We start from the raw sequence: 5,728 nt of genomic DNA, 5'->3' as shown, positions 1-5,728 counted from the left end.
GGGGGGGGGCGTTAATAGACTTTGGAATAAAATCCTGACAGACTCAAATTGATTCTGCAGCCTGAGAAAAATGGAGTGCAAAGCAAATGAGATTTATGCGCTGTTAACTGTAACTGCCTCTCAGTGTCTGCACCAAAGGCTATTAAAATGGTGATCTTTAGTCATGTATGGAAATTGTGTGTGAACCGACGGATGAACCGTCTGGGAGCAGGCTTCTTCCACGCCATGTCTTATACACAGCAATATTATCATCAGTGACATAATGTATTATGGGTGTAATTTAATCCAAGCATCTAAAGGTACATGCAAACCAAAGGTTCCTGGCACATGTTCCATGCCTATGGTTACCAGAGAACTCGGGGGGCTGTGAAGACAGTGGTGGGCCCGTCAGTCACTGGCACCTGGTGGGCTGTGGGGGGGGGCCCCCCCCCCCCCGGCTTGGGGGGGGGGGGGGCTGGGCCCACTTCTACTCATGCGCCAGCCCCGATCCAGGACACTGCTCAGGAGACCAGCCCCTCTCTCGGGGACAGGGCCCTGGGGGATCGTCAAGCCCTTCCTCAGCAGGGCAGAGCTGTGCCCATCCTGCTGCAACCAGCTCCTCCTCAGACGCCTCCCGTGGTGTTTCTTGTCATTGTTTCTGGGGGACGTAGGAGTAAGGTGTTCTGGACATTGCTGAGAAACAGCCCTGGGTCCCACTCCCCTCATTGGAGAAGCAGAGCCCTATTCATGCTTGAGGGAGTGTATCAGTCAGGCTGGTCTTGGCCGGGCTGTGTAACAAACAGCCCCACACCACAGCAGCTGAGCACTTCGCAGATGCACTTCTTTCTCACACAGGTGTCCAGTGTGGGCCAGCAGGGGCCTTTGCTATTTGTCATCACTGGGGGACAGGGACCGCAGTGTCAACACACATCCACAATCCCCAAAGCAGGAAGCTTCATGAACTCATGTTTAAAGGCTAGAATTTCACTGGCCAAAGCAGGTCACATGGCCAAGCCTAACTTGGAGAGAGAGGGAAAGCATAATCCTAAATGTATCTGGAAAAGGAGACCAAAATATTCGTGGGCGGCGTCACTGACTTCCACGTCTGCCCTCTGGACTAATCAACTGTGTTCACTCCCCATCATGGCTCCCCAGGTGAGACGACCCCAAATCACGGCCATATAGGGTCTGGGTGACCCCAGACACCTCTTCACTGGAGACTCACGGACTGAAGAGATTGGTCACTGCCTCCCTCACGCTCGGCACACAGCAGACGGCAGGGAATGGACACGACGAGCCCCAGCAGCAGGGAGAGAGAGAAGGGAGATGGCAGCAGTCGCTGGTGCACGGAGGACCTGAAACCCTTGGGAAGGCTGCTGAGCGCCCACCCTGGTGCTGGTCCACGCTCCTTCACTCAGTCCAGGTTCAGTTCCTCCTGAAGGTCACCTCCTTTTCCGCCGTCCTCCGAGGTCTCTGGCTCTGCCCTCCAAGAGGTTTCTGATTCCTCCATGACCCTTCTCGGCCAGTATGAGGTGGGTACCCAGGACGCCTTCCTCAGGGCGGGTCAGGGTTTGCCGCCCACCTCCTGGTCACAGGGGTTAGTGGTGGTTTCCATTGATGCACACGTTTCTCTTGTAGACTGAATGGGTGCCGTCCTGTCATCGTGACTCTCTCAAGACCCCAGGAGCTTTCTCGTCTCTGACTTCAGCCAGCTCCACATGCAGCAGCCACCCCTGCAGCTCCTCTGCCATCAACCCTCCCGGGGCCGCAGAGCCTTCTGCCCACACCAATGGCTCGGCTGAGTTTCAGGGACGTCATCCCCTTCTCTCTAGCTAGTCGCTTTCCCTGCGCTGTTTTGTCCAAGTGAAAAGCACCCCCACTTCACCTTCACCATGAGATGCCTCGATCCACGGGAGAGGAACCAGGGCTGTGACACCGTGTCCTGCATGAAACTTTTCTCAGAAGCTGCATTTGCATGATCATGGTCTACAGTCAGCCAGCTCTTCCAACTTTCTGGGAGTTTAATATTTTGAAATCTCCTTGTTCACTTTCACGCTTGCTGGCAGGATGGACAATTACCGTCTGGGTCTGACTCCTCAAAACATTTCACTGCCGTGTCTGCTGACATGCGAGTTTCCAGCCTTTCCCTAGAGCTGCGGTTTCATCAGCTTCATGGTCCGACTTCCAAGTTGCCGGTCCAGTCTGACCGAGTGTTCCACACGGAGTGCGCTCCGGCCTCTGCCCGCCTCCCCTCTGTCCTCCATGTGAGCAGGACACATGCTCCAGGTGCCCTGTGGCTGTGGCAGCACCTCGTTTCTTGGAGCTGCTTTCTGTGCTGTCAGGGCTGCTCGGTTCTGCTGCTCTAACAAACAGTCCCCAGACTCAGTGCCTTCAATGGTGAAGGCGTATCTCTCACTCAAGCAACTGCTCTCACACGTCCTCAGGGGACCTGCTGTTTGTCCTCACTCAGGGACACAGGCAGAGGGATGACCCCTTTGACACACCTTTCTGTGAGGACTCAGTTGGCCAGAGGAGGAGATGTGGCGAAACATGCTGGGCGGGGGAGGCCTCTGCCGGGGCGGATCGGGGCACCTGCTCACATTGTCACGGCAATGCAGGCACGGGCTCACACGCAGATTTGCCCTCCACTCCCGCAGTTTATTCCTTGAACAAACGTTTGCTGAGACTCCGCCATGGGTCAGACACTGCTCCAGGCCCTAGGGGTGCTGCAGGGGAGAAAGAAGACGCAGGAGAACCCTGCCCTTGTGGAGTATGCATCCCAGTGGCAGCGGGGGGAGGTCAGCAGCTGGGAGGACCTGATGCTGATGAATCCTGCAGAGACAAATATGCAGGGGTGGCAGGGACATGGGAGGAATCTGAGGCTAAGCAGGGAGGTCAGGGAGGGGCTCACTGAGAAGCTGATGTTGGAAGGAGTGAGGGAGCAAGCTGTTCACACATCTCAGGGAACAGCATCTCAAGCAGAGAGAACCGCCTGTGCAAACACAGTGGGAATGTTCAGGAAACTGCCCCATGTGGCTGGAGGCCAGCCAGGAAGCAAGGAAAGAGTAGGTGGTGGCCAGAGGGTGACAAACAGGGCAGGGCCTGGGGCGGGTGGCTGGAGGGTGACAAACAGGCCAGGGCCTGGGGTGGATGGCTGGGGGGGTGATGAACAGTTCAGGGCCTATAGGGGGGTGATGAACCAGGCAGGTCTGGGGAGCAAAGCAGTGGCCAGGGGGTGACGAACAGTGCAGGGCCTGGGACGGGTGGCTGTGGGGGGATGAATGGGATAGGCCTGGGGAGCAGGTGGTGACCAGCGGGTGATGAACAGTGCAGGGCCTGGGGTGGGTGGCTGGGAGGTGATGAATGGTGCAGGGCCTGGGGCTATTGAGACACTAGGAGCCATGAGCAGGGAAGTGCTGTAAGCTGATCTGGTCTTGACACAATCACGCTGGCTCGGAGGAGAAGGCAGGGTGGGCCTGCAGCATCTACTTACTCCTGCATCACAAAGGGTCCCACACTTATCAGCTCCCGTTTTTCCTTAGATCAAGGATCAGGTGTGGCTTGGCTGGATCCCCAGGCTCAGGGTCTCAGGCTCAATCTGGGCTCAGCTGGGCAGGGGTCTCATCTGACAGCTCCACTGGGGAAGAACCGGCCTCCAAGCTCAGGCATGTAGTTCTGGGCAGGATTCAGTTCTTTAGGGCCTCAGCTCCTCACTGGGGTTTAGCTGGAGGCCACCCTCAGTCTCTTGCCCCATGGCAGCTCTCAGCACAGCTGCTGGCTTCACCAGACCGTGGGAGAGGGTGAGAGGGACGAGCAAGACGGACACAGGGTCTTTCTGTGACCGGATTTGGAAGTGACATCCCATTGCTTTTGCTGTTTTCTATTCATTCCAGATGAGCCACAGGTCCTGCACATGCTCAAGGGAGGGAGTGCACGAGGACTGAGCACCAGCAGGGGTGCCATGAGCCGTGTGAGGCTGCCCCACAGAGGGTGACAGCAGGAGCTGCACCAGTCCAGGCCTGAGACAGCAGTGGCTTGGACCAGCATGGCCGGGGTGGAGGCCATGAGAAGCAACTGGATGCTGGGTACTTGCTGACGACAGGCTCCGCCTCAGGCTGGGAGAAGAGCTGCACCTTGGCCATGTTCACCTGAAGGGGGCTGCTGTGACCCGAGATGGGGATACCGTGACCTGAGATGGGGCAGCCGTGACCCGAGATGGGGCTGCCGTGACCCGAGATGGGGCAGCCGTGACCCGAGATGGGGCAGCCGTGACCTGAAATGGGGCAGCCTAGCTTCAGTCTAGACAGGGTCCCTCCCGTGCCCTGGGACCTTCCTCCCAGCAGAATAGGAAGCTGTGGAGAGTGTGGTGCGAAACCCAGAGGCCTTGAGAGCAGCAGGCAGGGCAGACAGTCCTCATGGAGAGACACCCCACGCCCAGCTCCAGCCACCTGCCTGGAGCACAGCAGCCTGCCCGTCGTCACTACCAAGCTCGCCACCACGTGAAGGGGCTGCCCCCGCTGGGAGGCCCTGCCAGCCCCCGAACCACCAGCCCTCCCACTAATCCGCTTTAAACCCACGACGCGGATGCAGTGGGGGCCTGTAAGCAGTTTTTCAAGTGAGAGACAATGTCCCCACACGGCGCGTTGCCCCGGAGACTGCAGGGCTGAGCTGCAGGCTGAGGTCTGCCGCTGTGTTTACGCTTCCGTACACTTCCGTACTCCGTACGTGTTCACCCTGCTCCGCCCCAGGCCCAGGAGGGATTCAGAGGCTGAATTCCTGAGAGCACGAGCACAAAGAAAAATTCATGGGAAAATGCAGACAGGCAACGGGAATTTTCTGTCAGTCCCAGCTTCCCCATGTACCTTTCGGCTCAAAATACTCCCTGATCTGCTTATCCCGACAGGTCCCAGAAGGGAGCAGACAGCCAGGCTGGGAAGGCGCCGACTCAGACAGAAACTCCAAGCCCTCGTCTCTGTTCTCGCAGACGCCCTGGGAAAGGAAACCTGTCTGAAACCTGCGAGTCCCAACTGACAGCTGCCAACGGCCGCCACGCTCCTGCCTCCCTGACTACACAGCCTCTTCCCGACGACGGTGCCACTCAAGTTCCTACCCCACGGCCTGTCACTTGCTCACCTCCCCACCTCCCACCCACCTCCGGGAGTCCACCTCCCGCCCGCCTCCCCGCCTCCCGTCCACCTCCCCATTTTCACACACGTAGGTTCTCCTATCCTCAGGCCTCAGCTCAGACGTCCTTTCCATGGGGCCCGTCGGAAGCAGCCACCTGCAGCCACTCTCCCTCTCCCAGGGCACTGGTCACTTCCTGAAACCCGCTCCTGGCCCATCACCCGTCTCCCTCCCCAGGTTGGAAGTTCCCCAGGTCCCAGGCCTTGAATTTCCCCAACAGCCCCTGTGGCCCTGCCCACAATAGGAAACCACGGAAGGCAGCAGAGTTCGGGGTGCTCCTGTGGGATGCCTGCCTGCAGCCCCTCGGCAGCCTGAGTCCTCTGGTCCTGGGGGAGCCATGGGTGTCAGGAGCCTGCCGGTGGGCTCTGGACAGGAACTTGGAATTTCCTAGTTCCTGGGAGGCAGCCACCAGATGGCAGCGTGGGCACATCCTTGCCTGGCCCCTCCAGCACAGCCCCCAAGCCCGAGAGGGCTGGGCAGATGGCCAAGGAAGGGAAGGTACCCTCCCCGATCCTGAGCAGGCGGCCATGAGGCCTTGGCAGACCTCCCACCCTGGAACTGGGCC

General features: G+C 58.8%; 1 long non-coding RNA gene across 1 annotated transcript; it reads right to left on the bottom strand.

Annotated features, from left to right (window-relative positions):
• Positions 1 to 260: 260 nt before the first annotated feature.
• LOC113221263 lies at positions 261 to 4,942 on the bottom strand. Its single transcript, XR_003307785.1, has 2 exons — positions 3,473 to 4,942; positions 261 to 2,811 (listed from the first exon to the last, which is right to left on the bottom strand). It is a non-coding gene; the product is annotated as an uncharacterized LOC113221263 (long non-coding RNA).
• Positions 4,943 to 5,728: the final 786 nt, after the last annotated feature.

This window comes from Piliocolobus tephrosceles, unplaced genomic scaffold (assembly GCF_002776525.5).
Source record: "Piliocolobus tephrosceles isolate RC106 unplaced genomic scaffold, ASM277652v3 unscaffolded_22534, whole genome shotgun sequence".
Classification (NCBI taxonomy): Eukaryota; Metazoa; Chordata; class Mammalia; order Primates; family Cercopithecidae; genus Piliocolobus; species Piliocolobus tephrosceles.
The sequence above is the reverse complement of the archived record's forward strand: the minus strand, read 5'-3'. Positions and strand labels throughout refer to the sequence as shown.